The sequence below is a fragment of the Pteropus alecto genome, unplaced genomic scaffold, assembly GCF_000325575.1.
Source record: "Pteropus alecto unplaced genomic scaffold, ASM32557v1 scaffold60, whole genome shotgun sequence".
NCBI classification, from domain to species: domain Eukaryota; kingdom Metazoa; phylum Chordata; class Mammalia; order Chiroptera; family Pteropodidae; genus Pteropus; species Pteropus alecto.
Window position 1 is genome coordinate 5,210,017 of NW_006430726.1, and position 12,134 is coordinate 5,222,150.

The 12,134-nt window shown below is 54.4% G+C and overlaps 1 long non-coding RNA gene across 1 annotated transcript in view; it reads left to right on the forward strand.

Annotated features, from left to right (window-relative positions):
- The window catches only part of LOC112484028, a 23,497-nt gene extending 11,952 nt beyond the window's left edge, over nucleotides 1-11,545 (forward strand). Inside the window, exons 2-3 of the long non-coding RNA XR_003047870.1 lie at nucleotides 8,785-8,928; nucleotides 11,377-11,545. This is a non-coding gene — a long non-coding RNA (uncharacterized LOC112484028). The remainder of the gene's footprint in view (nucleotides 1-8,784; nucleotides 8,929-11,376) is intronic.
- Nucleotides 11,546-12,134: the final 589 nt, after the last annotated feature.

Sequence of the window (12,134 nt, forward strand, 5' to 3'; positions counted from 1 at the left end):
CTTTCAACAGCCCATAATTATTTTGACTCTTGCTATGTCTAGGAACCACAACAGAAAGCTAAATTAAAATTTGGGAGGTGGGCGCACGTGGCAGAGCTAGCTGAGACCCACACACACTTTCTCCTCTCTCCGGAAACAGAGCTGCAGTGCATTTCCCAGCCTCCTCTGCAACGACGTGGCCGTGTGATCGAGTTGCAGCCAATGCAGAGTGAGCGAAAGGGATTTGCTCAGTGTGCGGGCCTCCCACACACCCTTCTTGATCTTCTGCTCCGGCTTTGGGGCAAGGAGAGAGCTACAAGTTGGGAGGATTCCGGGTTCCGGGATTATCCCAAGGGGAGCAGCGAGCTTGGCGATCCAAAAACGCCGATTTTGGATTTCTAGAGTCAGAAAATAAACTACCGTCGTGTTCGGCCACTGGGATTCTGTGGTTCAGCGGCTCTGTCAAAGCTAGCATTACCTTCCCTGATTCAGAAATCGGTCCCTGGTCCCTGCAGGTGAGGGGCTGCTGTGAGGAAAACCTAAGCTTCGTGGCCTCGGCTCTCTCCGTAATCGCGGACGTCAGGGGACGGCACGATGCGCAGCCAGCGACGGGGTGCAGAACATTCGTCACAGGTGTCGCTGCCTTCGGTCGTGTGTTGAAACTGCGGCTCTGGGGAAGACGCGTTGGCTCTGACCGCTTGAGTTTCGATGTATGAGACGCAGACCCACTGAGGACATAATTGGGAGCGTGTTGGAAAGAGAACGTAGCGGGAAAAGCTGGTGATGTCAGACACCACGTGGGAGAGGTTAACGCAGTGTGATTCGGTCGGCGCTGGCCATCAGGGTAACGGGGCGGCCTCGAGAGAAGGAAGGAGAGGAAGCCCGTCGAAACATCAGAGTCGGAAATCACGTGGAAGAAAGGATTTGCGGCGAGCGCTGGCACCTCCCCGCGTGACCGGAGAAAAGAGATTAGACGTCTGAGTTTTAGAGAAAACTGGATCGCGCCATGGACCTGGTATTTAAAAAGCTTTTGACCGAACCTGCAAACGACCCGCAGTCCCCCCAAAACCTTTCGCGAGTGGGGGGTGGTCTGCAAGGAGGTCACGTCGGTGCTTCCCGCTCTGTGGCCGCGGAGGGCGGTGGCTGAGCAGACCCCTCTCAGAGGGCCGAGCCGGGGGCCCTTCGAGGGTGCAGCGGGAGCGTCCTCGCCTCCTCGGGGCGGATGGGGTGCTGATAAGGATCTGGGGAGAGGGGCCGGTGGCCTGTCCTCTGCGCTGTGGCCCAGCAGCGCCGTTTCTGAGCGGGACCTCTTCCTGCGTGCCCCCCGTCCCGGCCCCGCCATCGTTTAACTGGTGTGTGTCTGCGTGCGGATCATCTGTCCATAGTTCGGGGCTTGCTGCCCCACCAGGAGCCACATCTGGACTCGTTTGTCCCCCAGAGGCCTTGGACGGAGGGCTGGCCGCAGTCCCTGGAGAGAACTGGGCTGTCTCTTCCGGGGACCCAGAGCGTGAGTGTTTTACGTGGACGGAGGAGGGAGAAACAGATGCCTGGTGGCCGGAGGGCAGCTGTGGCGGACGCTGTGGCCCTTCGCGGGCCTGGTCCCCTCTTCCCCGAGACAGGCAGCGGCACCCCCTCCCCAGCTCCTCTTGCCGTCGGCGTGTCTGGAGGGTAAGCGGCAGAATGCGGGTGAGAGGGATGGCCGCCTGTTCCGTAAAACCCTCCGGCCCGGATCTTTCCTCTCTCTCTCGAGCCGCAGAAGCCGCATGCTGAAGGCGGCGGAGCCGCGGGAGGCGGGGAACCCGGGCCCCCGCTTCTCCACTTGGAAGGACACCACACCTGACGATCGAGGGCACCCTTTCGGGGGCTGGAGGTGAGAAGTAATCCTGTTTGTTACTCTGCCGAGATTCGAGGGTTCGTCTGCTTCGGCGGCCAGTGTCACCTCAGCTAACACAGATTTCAGGGGAAAACGTGCATTTTCGTGTACCCTTCGCCGTCGCTCCTGGCAGGTCGCCCTCGCTTCCGTCCGCAAACAGACCTCATCCCGTTGCCGTGAACCTGGAGTTTCGGAAAAGCATTGGTTACAGAGTTGGGACCTTGGGCTGTCGCCGTGGTTCTGGCACTTTCTCCAGGTGGCATGCCTCTAAGCTAACCTGTACCCCAGTTTACTCATTTGTCCCACCGGGGGATTAATAAACGACCTGCCTGCTTTGTTAGATAAGTGTTCAAAACAGACGACGTAAGTCTTGTCCAGCTGCTGTCAGACCGTGTCGTTCTTTAGGACAAGGGCTGTTTAGACACACGAGGAAAGTGGCTTAGTCTCCCTCCCATCCCTCACAGAGCGACGCGTGCCCCCTCCCAGGGCGACGAGGACGACTCGGGGAGCTCTCACGAGCGGCGCGCCTCGTAGAGAACGTCACCCTCAGCGGCTGCCCAACAGCGGCCGCCGTCAGCACCATCGGTCCTCCTGCGCCCCGCCCTATACCCACGGTGCCGGTGCCTGCCGCGTGCACCGACACGGATGCGCCTCCGCCCCCGCGTGCGGGAACTTCGGGACGGAAACGGGCCCCGAGTGTCCACGTCGCACCCTCTCCGTCTCTCTCCGTCCCGGACCCCGGCCTGGAGCGTCGCTCGGCAGCAGCCCCTGGGCCAGCGCCGCTCCTCATGCGCATCCCTCCCGGTTTTCTGCGGCTTCGTCCGCCTCTCAGCTGCCACCCCTCTGCCGGCCGCCGCCTCCTCGTCCTTGTGCCGTCCGGCCCGCCCGACGCTCTGTCCCCGCGGGCTCGTCCCCGACCTGCAGTCTGTTCTTCCCTGCTGCCCTCTGTCCCCTCTTCGTGCCCCGTTTGTGACTCGCGGACCCGCTGCCGGCCTTTCCCCCCGCAGCGCCCCTCCTGCACCTTGGCAGAGGCCCGTGGGGAGGAGGTGCAGGTGGGTGGGCCCGAGAAACGCCGTTTCGTTCCTCATGGTCTGTCCACGGCTGGCTGTGCCGTTGGTAGAGGAGGAGAAGCAGCTTTGGGAACGACCGAGTGCGGTGAGACCCTCGACAAATACGTTGTTCCCAGCGCCGAAACGGAAGTCCTACTGTACCACAGTGCCCCTTACAGAGGTGCACGATCGGGCCCAGCTTTGCTTAGAAAAATCTTGTAATCATCCATAAACGTGAAATCCCGTTTTGATAGTTCTCCGAGGCAATTATTTCTGAATTCCGTTACACATAATGATTAGATAACAGCACCAGCGTCAGCAGTCATCGCCGGCATGCAGTTGAAGAGGAGGGTCCACGAGACCGAGTCCCTGTCCTCAGCGGCTCACAGTCTGTTTCAGAAATCTGGTTCCAATTAAATTTAATTACCGGAGCCTCTTAATGTCACACTTCAGTCTGCAAAGAGAAAATACCAAGTTTTGTCCCGTTTCTTCTGTAATTCGGGGAGGCCTGCTAATAAGTAGAGGGAGCCGTTCTCAGTTCCTTATTCGGCCATGAAGCAGCAGCTCCCTTCCAATTTTCTTTCTGTCCCCCCTTCATCTCTCAGCTCATTCTCATTCTGGGCAAAATGGCAGCCGCACACACGCTCGCAGAATGACGAGCTCCGTGTTCACCCCACCTCCATCCCATCTCGCCTGCAGGTCCAGACGGGTATAAAGTCGGGGAGGGTCGCTCAGGGAGGAGGCCGTCTGCCCGCCGCAGTGCCGAGTGGGCCAGACTGGAGGATGGCATGAGTCTCTCCCATGGCCCCCCATCCAGAGAAGCCGGGGGTGGGGTGGCGAAAAACACGAGGGAACACATCTCGGTTTGGGAGCAGAAGGGTGGGCCGGGGGGCAGACGGGGAACGCCACTGTGGGCCCCCCTATTCCCACTGGTGTGCCAGCAGCCGAGAGCAGCCGAGTCACTTATGGCTGCACGCAGCAGCTCAGGGGCTGGAGGACAGCCACACTGTGTCTCTGGGAGGCCCCTGTAGGCTGGTGACAGCAGGGACAGGCTGCATCTCTCATTGCCGTGGCCTCGGTGCCTGCTGCGTAACAGGTATGCGGTGGATCCCTGCGGAGCGAATGTGAGGCCATGGCGTTTGTCATGGGAATTCGCCTCAGCCAGCTTGTTGCGATCTGCACTGCGTTTTTTTCTAGGCCTGTTGCCCTCATGTCTTAGTGGGACATCCCGTTTGCCCTGCGGGGTTGGGGCTACCGTTTCCTGAACCTCGTTTCTTCCAGCCAGCGATCTGCGCTTCCGAGGGCGTCGCCCCGTCGAAGGAGCAGGGTGCTCTACTGCCATCTGTCATCCGGGGTCACGGCTGAGAATCTCATGTCTGATTCTCACTTCTTTTTAGGCGACCTGCTTTTCTCTCTGGAGAGGGGAAGTTTTGGGGTTATCTGCTTCGTGCTTGGGGCTCCGAGGCTGGGCCGTGACGTGTCAGGGCACGGGTCCCGTCGCAGTCACCCTGCCCCAGTGCTCGGCGGGGCCTTTTCATTTGAAGAGCTGGGGGACGTTTCCGTTCCAATGTTCGTGGGATTCTCCCGATTCTAACCTATCTTTCCGGAATCGTTTCGTCGGATCTTCTAGAGTGGACACATACTTCTAGAAGAGTCCCTCGCTTGCATCTTCCCACCCTCCTTCTGAAAGTTTCGAAACAAATCTTGGCGCTTATTCCTTTAATATTCTAAAGCTTGCTCTTATTTATTGGCGGTGGTTCTCTGTCAACCGCACGAGGCCCGTGGAGGAGGAGGCAGCGGTGGCTGAACTCTGCGAGCTCGTCCCTAAGGAAGGATAAGAGAAGAGGTGCTGGGAGGGGCCCCCAGTGAGACTGGTCGGCGCTGGCGCGGAGAGCGTGGCCTCCGCCCACGTCCCCGCCCCAGGAGGCCATCCTGGAGCACGATGGCGGGGGGCGCAGGGCAGCCTCAGCCGCTGCGTCTTCTTCAGGGAGGAGCTGGACTCGAGACTCCCCCAGAATGGAGCTCACATGGCAGAAAAATGGAGCCGTGGTAGCAACGCATGTCCGCCGAGCTGAGGAAACCAGATGCAGGAAAGCCACGTGTGACAAAGGAGTCGGCCAGGCGGGGACAGCGCTCCCGAGGCACGACCGCGTGGGCAGCCAGGCCTCCCACGCTGACGGGGGGCGCCCGGGGACGTCACCCAGACTCCTCCGTCTGGTCCAGCGAGCGGCGAAGGGCGGGTCGGGGTCTGTTTGGGAACAGACGTCTTGGTGCACCATCGTCTCCGGCCAGCCAGATGGCACCGGAGGTGTGGGGCCCGGGAGAAGGTGCACAGAGAAAAGGCAGGACAGCTGGCCCCAGAGGCGAAGACAGCCTCAGAGGGACATGTCCGCCCTGGAGGGCCGCGCTGAGCCAGGCCCTCCGTGTCGGGAGCTCGAGGGCGACCTCGCTGCAGATAGATGAGGGGCAGGACTCCAGCGCCAGCGGGAGGCTGGAGGAGGCCGCTCACGGGCAGTCTCGTTTGGGGGGGAGGCGGTGGCAGAAGTTTGAAAGAGAAAAAAGGGAGAGTCTTCGGGATCCGCTGAAGACGGAGGCAGGGTGTGTGTCCCCTCGTGCTGTAACAAGTTACACAGACTCGGTGGCCGAAAACAACGACAATTAGTATCTTAGTCGTGGAGGTCAGAAGACTGACGATGGGTCTTCCGGGGCCAAAGCGAAGGTGTTGGCAGCCCGTGTCCCTTGGAAGGGCACGCGCAGGCGGGGTGCCGCGTCAGAGGGTGGGCGAGGGGATGGGCCTGGCTGAGCCTTCTTCACCGCCCTCGGCGGGCCGCCTGCTCGCCTCTGAGTTTTGGACCTGGAAGACGGGCTCCCTGCCATGATGACAGCAGGAGCCACCAAACCGCAGGCCACCAGGGAGGGGGACTGCTTGGGTCTCAAGGACGAGGCAGGAACGTGGGGCCTTGGGGGCAGGGGCAGCGCCCTCTTTTCTGGTAGACGAGACGTGAGGTGACTCAGGAAGGTCACATGGCCGCACTGGTGAAGGAATGGAGAGGGGTCCGCGATGGCCGAAAGTAGAGAAAAGAGCCCAGAATTGCAAGGGCAGCCAGGAGTCATCCTGGGGTCTCTGACGGGGGCGTTTGGCCCGATCATACAGTGTCTACATCCTTTCTCGCAAGGTCACTCCCTTCATTCACGGGCTCTACTTTTTATCCTGAAATAAGGAATAGGGCACAGGGGTGTGTATCGTCTAGGAGAGGCTATTCCAGAAAGGACTCGTGCGGCACATCTGCTGTAACGATTCTCGTTGGAGGACGTCTGCCATACTGCCTTGCCCATGTGCTTGCTGCATCGCTGAAGATTTATTAAGTACAGCAAAATTATTTTGGGGAATTGAGTGTTTCAGGGACGATAAATTGTCATTCGAAAGGGGCCAAAAGTTTGACGTGCTGAATGAAGCATCTGTCTTTCGGGACAGCTGGAGGTTTGTCGGCAGGCGAGGGGGAACAGACATTTCTAATCGGACGTGACGGGAATAATCGCAGGGTTTCAAAAAGTGTTTTTCAGTGCGTTATTCTCTCTCTCCTCTTCCGTGCACCCACTCCTCGCTCCCCATCTTTATTTCTCACTGGTAGCATCCCCCGGCTCCTTGCTGTCGACTTTAAGCCACCGGGACAAGCAGTGACCACCGCGTTCAGAGACCTGGGGATTCACGTCTTCTCTCGCCTCCTCTGAGGTGAACGACCTCCAGCAATCAGTCACCTCCCTCTTGGAACTTCAGCTTTTTACTTAGCAAAGTGAGAATAATAACATATGATCTTTTCCACCTCTCTCGCACATTGTCCCGAGAGGCGGGAGACCGTTAGCAGGGTCGCGTCCACCGTGCTGGCATCTCACGCCGCAGAGAGGCCACGGGCCGGGGGCCTGGGCGACGGGCGACGGGCGAGCCAGGGCGAGCAGGGCTGCGAGCTTGGTGAGGAGGCGTCCTGCGTGAAGGTCGCGTGAAGAAGCACGGGCTTCAGCTGGTGTGAAGGAAGAAAGTGCTGCTGTCAGATTTAGATTTTAAGTACGTGACTTTTAGGTCTGTGGAGGGTGAATTTCAGGAGGACAAGTTGAGAGGCGACGAGACTGTTACAATAAGATAGAACGAGGACAGTGGCAGGTAGCTGAGATGGACGGCAGAGGAAGCATAGACTCTGGAGGGAAAACCAGGAGCGCATGATGACGGGTGGGGGAGACGGAGAAGCAAGCGGTCAGTGGAAGGCGACTCGGGCCGTTGACATGGGGCTTCAGGGACCATGAGGGCACATTGCGACACTAACGAAAATTAAGCTGAGAAATCAAGAGCAAGAGATAACTAAAAGATCTCATCCATCTCCATCGGGAAGTTAAGAACACTTCTAAATAATTCAGAAGTCAAAGAGGACGTCATAGTGAAACTCAAACGTATTCGAAGTCGAACAATAGCAAAATGAAATATCAGAACTTGGGTTACATCTCAATTTGGTAGAGGGAAATTTCACGCCTTAAATACTTACACGAGAAGAGACGGAAGGCTGAAAATGAATGACCTACGTAAGTCTAAGTATATTAGGAAAATTAGAACGAGATAACCCTCTCCAAAAGAAAATAGGAAAGGCGAGATAAAAGTTAACTGGAAGATGAAGAGACCGTAGAGACAATCAAGTCAAATCTGTTGTTTGAAAAGATTAATAGTATTGACAAACCTTTGGCAATATTGATTACGAAAAATAGAAAGCCGAGATAAGCAATATGAGAAAGAAAAAGGCTGCCTAGGTGCATATACTGCAGTGAATAAAATATCATGGGGGACCATTATGAATAACTTTGTGCCCCATATTTTAAAACTTTGGTAAAATGAACAGGTTTCTAGAAAAATATATATATATCAAAAGTGACTCAAGAAAAACGGAAAGCATAAATTGTCCTGTAACCATTAAGGAGAGGGGTCAGTAGTTAAACCCTTTTCTAAAATGAAAAGCTTACGTCTTTATAGGTGGCTTCTTGCAAACAGTGAAGGGACATGTAGTCCTAGTCTCACACAAACTATTCCCAAAAATAGGAAAAGAAGGAATTTTCTCTCAGTCATTTAATGAAGCAAGTATAACGTCGATATTAAAACCAAACAAAGACGGTAAGGAAAAGGAGAACTTCAGGCCGGTTTCAGACGTGAACTAATGAACAAAAACATTAGCAAGCTGAGTCCAGCAGCGTGTGGAGGTGAGGGTTACATCATGACCAAACCGGATTCATCCCAGGACTGTAAGAATCGTTTCAGATTAGAAAATCCATTCATTGTTCTGTCGCATTCGCTGATTAAAGCAGAAACCCCTACGATGATTTCTATAGATGCGGGAGAAAGCAGATAAAAAAAACTTAAACACGCGTTCATGGTGAACTTCTAACAAAGTACGAAGGGAACTTTCTTAACCTATGTTTGCCGAAACTTGCCGCAAAGGTAGGTGAGACATAACGCCTGCCCCCAAGGGCTTCAGTGAGAGAGGCACGGAAAGTTATGGCCGTGAGTCACACAATCGTAAAGTCCTCTTACCAGAGAAGAAACTAAGACTCACATCAATTCAATGTCATTACGTTGAATTTTTTTTTTTTTTTTTGTATAATAAAATTGCTCAAGCATTCCCTTTTCTGTGACCTATCAGAGGAAGCTTCCCGCCCTTGGCACATTCTGTCCGTAATCATAAAACGCTTTGCCGAAAACCAAGCTGCCTTTATGAGCCTGTCACTTAACCTAGTCCGCGGGACATCTTGACTCAGATTTTTAAAGAAAAATGCCAGGGACATTTCAACGTGATTTTAGAACTTAAACCATTTTTCTTTTACGACTCTGTACTACCGTGTTTACAGGCGACTCGCTCCGTTCACGGCGTTAACTGTCACCGTGCCTCAGGGACATCGGTGGCTCAGGGACATCGGCGGCTCGGGACGGGAGAGAGATGGGCTGAGGATGCAGGAGGGCGTCGAAGAGGTTCGGGAGCAAAGCGGGCTGAGGTACGGACGTCCACTGTGGACTCGATTCGGGAATTTAAAACGATCGTAGCCGCCGGACGTTGGTTTATTTAAGGCTCAGTCGGTAAGTACACATGGCAGACTCTGCACTCAGGTTCCTGAGTTTCCTGGTACAATATCCTCAGAAAATGGGGTGCAGCTGAGGGATGGGACTGAGGTACCTCGCTTGCCTTACTCGATAAGAAAACGGCCAGAGTGTTTTCAGCGCCTTTTTAAAAACTTCGCGTTTGTTTTCAGTCATTTTATGGTATTTTCAAAAGTATCGATTCATTTGGAGGGGAGAAGGTTCTTCACCAGAGAGAGTTTGAGAAACACTCAAATGGACTCTATGAAAATCAAGAAATGCTATTCACCAAGAGGCACCAGAAAGATGGAAAGGCAAGCTGCACAATGGGAGAAAATGTACACAACACACACAACTGACAAAGACTTAGTATCTAAAATGTATCAAGAACTCATTCGAATCAGTTAGAAAAATGGGCAAAAATCTCGAAGAGCCACTTCATAGAAAAAGAAATCCTAAAGCCCGCATGAAACATATTAAAAGGCCTCCCCCTCATTAGTCACCAGGGAAATGAAAATTACATCCACAGTGAAAAGCACACACGTGGTCACTCGATCGGCAGACGCATAAAAGCTGCACACGCATCAACGTCAGGGATGCTGTGTGATTCAGGAGGACCGTGGCTCCCGAGAGTGTAAATCGCGTACGTGGCTCTGGAGAACTCGTTTGCAGCACCTGCTGGGGGTGAACCCAACAGTTCCTAGGGACCCCACGGAAGCGGTTGCGTAGTAAACGACATACACACGGATACGTACAGTATTTGTAGTAGCTCCTAAAGAAAAACAGCCCGACGTCCATCGAGGGTAGAACGTATAAGTCGCGATACGGTCACACGCGCCACCCTCGACAGCAGTGGTTCTCAGAGCGTGGCCCAGGGTCCAGCAGCGTCAGCATCACCTGGGAATGTGCCAGGAATGCAGGTTCTCAGGTCCAACGTCAGACCTGCTGGATCGGGAGCTCTGGAGTGAGACCTGGGCTGCTTTAGCAAGCCCTGCCGAGGGTCCCGGTGTGTGATAATGGCTGAGGACCGCTGGTCCACAGTGTGCAGATGCGTCGGTGTGGCCGTGGGCAGCACTGTGGACGAGCATCGCAGACGTGTTCCGTCATCCTAGGGGTCAGCAGGCCATGTCAGTGGCCTGACCCTTCCGTGAGTTCACATATGTCTCCACGTTGCGATGGTCCTCATTCAGATAGCCTGCCCCACCTTCAAGCTAAAGGGTCACGGTGGGGTTCCGAATCACACTAGCACCTGTCCCCCCCTCACCATCCTCAGAACGAAACCAGACCCCGGCTGATGACATAGAGAACCCTTTCGAAATGGTGACCCATGTGTTTCAGTTCTGGAGTGTGGCCTCCAGCATTAATCATCCCATGGAGAAAATGTACTTAAAATGAATGATTCTTTGCCCTGTCGTGCATTCAGGGGCTCGGAGTTGGAACTGCCACGTCTGTGTCCCCCTCTGTCCTCAGTTCCCTCAGGCTCCTTACCCTGGCCTCTCCCGTCTGGATTCCGAGACACCTCCTCCTCCAGCTCTATCACGTCTATTTCTCCCCTTCCCCCCCTCCCCCCAATTCCGATTGTATGGACACACGAACTCATGCACACGGTGCACACGCACACGCACTCCTCCGTGGGAGTTGGGGTTGGGGGAGAGCTTCAGTGGACGGGGCCAGGATGAGCACTGTTCTCTTCACGTAATGCACGGTGGCGTCCCCGCTCAACGCCCCCTTCCGCCCACGCTCCTGCAGCTGGCCTCCCTGCCTGCCGGCTGCCCTCACGGACACCTCGTTCCGTCTGCTTGCTCGCCCACGTGCCCCGTCCCCATCCGTGGCCTCGCACCTCCATGGTTTCTACGGGCCCGTCACAGACTCCCACTCCCCTGATCAAGCCCTTACTCAGTGGACTTGCCCCAGGTTAATCTCTTCCAGGACATGCTGCTTTCCTGCCCCCCAGCCTTCAGTCACGTCCTTACGCTCAGAATCAAGTCCAAGCACCTCAGACTGCCATTCAGTGGTGTCCAGGACCTGGTCCCCGGTCCGATACCCTCATCCTCCCGTCGAACAACATCCTGAATCATTTTGCTTCCCGGCTTCCCGCTCGGATGCTCGCCTTACCTCCCGCGAGCTGCGCTGTTTCTCGTCCTTGGCCTGTTACTGTTGTCCACTCGGCGTGTTAGCCTTACTGGTCCTCCAAGGCTCAGTTCAAAATGTCACTTTTTCCGTGAAGCCCCCACACCCCCGCCCCTGCCCTTCCATGGTCCTTTTCGCTGTTAGTTTTAGTGACTTTTATCCGTCTTTCGTTTTTGTACCTTTCTCTTATCTCCTTGGAGGAAAAGATGACATTTTGTTCGTTTTCGTCTCTCTAGAACCTAGCACACTGTCCTAGAAAGAGCGGCCGCTCAACTCTTCATGTTCGCAGAGCGAAAGATAAAGGGCAGCCTTCCTGTTTACAAGCAGTATGTACACTTTGGATATTTTCCTTCGACAACGGTCTTGTCAGAAGAAGCATAAGCATTTCAGTGCACCTATCTTAATTTAAAAGTGAGTTTTTTGAGGACAAAACGGGTAAAGCCTGGGCAACGTGATATGACAAAGTTTTTGCAGTGTGTCCAGTTTTTACTTTTCATTCTAATTTATTTCCTCGCTAAGATGGGATGAGGTGAGGGTGGGACCCCTTCCCCTGCTTCTAAATGCGCGACAGGTGATTTGGAACTGTGTTACAGGTCTCTCGACTCTATGTAATTAATTCTCTCTTGGGACTCCTAAAATTTAGACTTTTCCTATGGTCCATAGACTGTTATTATTATTAAAATATTGAAGTGATTATTGTATGAATATGTCCCCAATGACTATATAATAGGAAAGAACCATTCCTATTCTTCATCTTCAATATATCTTGAATTAGAACAGTTCGAGAAATAATTTGACTTAAATTAAAAAAAGATTTTAATTTTTAAAGTCCATTAACGAAAACTAAAAATTATTTTCATGCATCGTGGTATTGGGAAACCTTCCCGTGGAACCGTCGCAGGTGCGTGCTGCGTGCCCCCCGTGCGTCGACCGCGGGTGTGTTTTTAGCGTGGACCTGCGGCTGTGGCACCAGACGCCAGGGGACAATCCATAA